We start from the raw sequence: 1,467 nt of genomic DNA, 5'->3' as shown, positions 1-1,467 counted from the left end.
TTGAAAAAGGGGCAGCTGCCCCTAAAAGTCCATACAAACTGAGAAAAAGACAAGATAAGAAAAAATGAAGGCTGAAGGACTCTGATTTGTGCCTTTGAAAGTATAGTTTTTAATAATGAGATACTCTGGGGGTTTTCTCTAATAGTTAAATTTAAGACTTAAAAGATATTTTAGCATGTCTGACTAAGTTCAAAAGATACTAGCGTTTTAAGAAAAACTTTTTACTAAAGCAGTTGTAATGATCTCCTCTCTTGGGTTTTTAGTTAGTAGTGGTTATTCTTTTCTTTCTCTTTAAATGTAGTCCCTAGTTACCCCTTCCCAATTTTTCGTTGCAGTTTGTAGTCTATTAAAAATGCAATAAAAAATCCCCTCCGGGGGGCAAAAAGAAAAGAAAAAAAGAAACAATCCCAACAACCATTTGTGTTACTAAGGTCTAGTAAAATGAACCTGTTCTGCGGGCATTCCAGTTGGTCAGTGCCAAACCGGACAGTCCTGGTGATGGCCTAATGTCCAATAGGCACAGTGAAACAGGGTAAGTTCGACTTGACATTCACAGCATCGTTACATCTGGTGAACTGGGGGGGGGCTGGCCATGAAGTCCACCACGAATAGTCCTGGTGGGCTGATGACATTGGAGCTACTCTGTCCTGCCTGAGGAAGGATGTACTTGACCCTGCCAAGCAAAATCCCATGCAGCATTTCCAAACCCAAGCCCTGTGTGGAAACGAGGCACCTGACCAAACCTGGCACAGAGCTAAGTAGGTGAGCTCTTTCTCCCTCTGTCTCTGTTTGGGGGTGAGGTATGGCCCCTAGGGGTAGCAGATGTGTTCTGAGGGTAGAATGCCAGGCCCCACAGTGAAATGACAGCCCCTGGGGGTAGGAGGAGTGTTCTGGGACTGGAATGACAGACAGGCCTCAGTCCCAGAACACTCCTACTACACCCAGACGCTGTCATTCCACTGTGGGGCCTGTCATTCTAGTCCCAGAACACTCCTGCTCCCACCAAGAGCTTTAATTTGTCTCTGCGGCCTGTCATTCCAGTCCCAGAAGACTCCTGCTACCCCCAGTGGCTGTCATTCCACTCTGGGGCCTGTCATCCTAGTCCCAGAAGACTCCTGCTACCCCCAGGGGCTGTCATTCCACTCTGGGGCCTGTCATCCCAGTCCCAGAAGACTCCTGCTACCCCAAGGGGCTGTCATTCCACTCTGGGGTCTGTCATTTCATCCTCATAACCCATCTGCTACCTCCAGTGACTGTCATTCCACTGTGGGTCCTGTCATTCTACCCTCAGAACACATCTGCTACCCCTAGTGGCTGTCATTCCACGGTGAAGTCTGTCATTCCAGTCCGTGTCCAGTGTATTTGGGACCAGCGACCTTAATGGAAATTCCATTCCACATTTTCTTTGCAACTCTTCTTGAGCGGTAATATATTTCAATGGAGCCCATGCAAGTCAATTGGCATTCC

This window comes from Gekko japonicus, unplaced genomic scaffold (assembly GCF_001447785.1).
Source record: "Gekko japonicus isolate JY-2015 unplaced genomic scaffold, Gekko_japonicus_V1.1 scaffold540, whole genome shotgun sequence".
Classification (NCBI taxonomy): Eukaryota; Metazoa; Chordata; class Lepidosauria; order Squamata; family Gekkonidae; genus Gekko; species Gekko japonicus.
The sequence above is the reverse complement of the archived record's forward strand: the minus strand, read 5'-3'. Positions refer to the sequence as shown.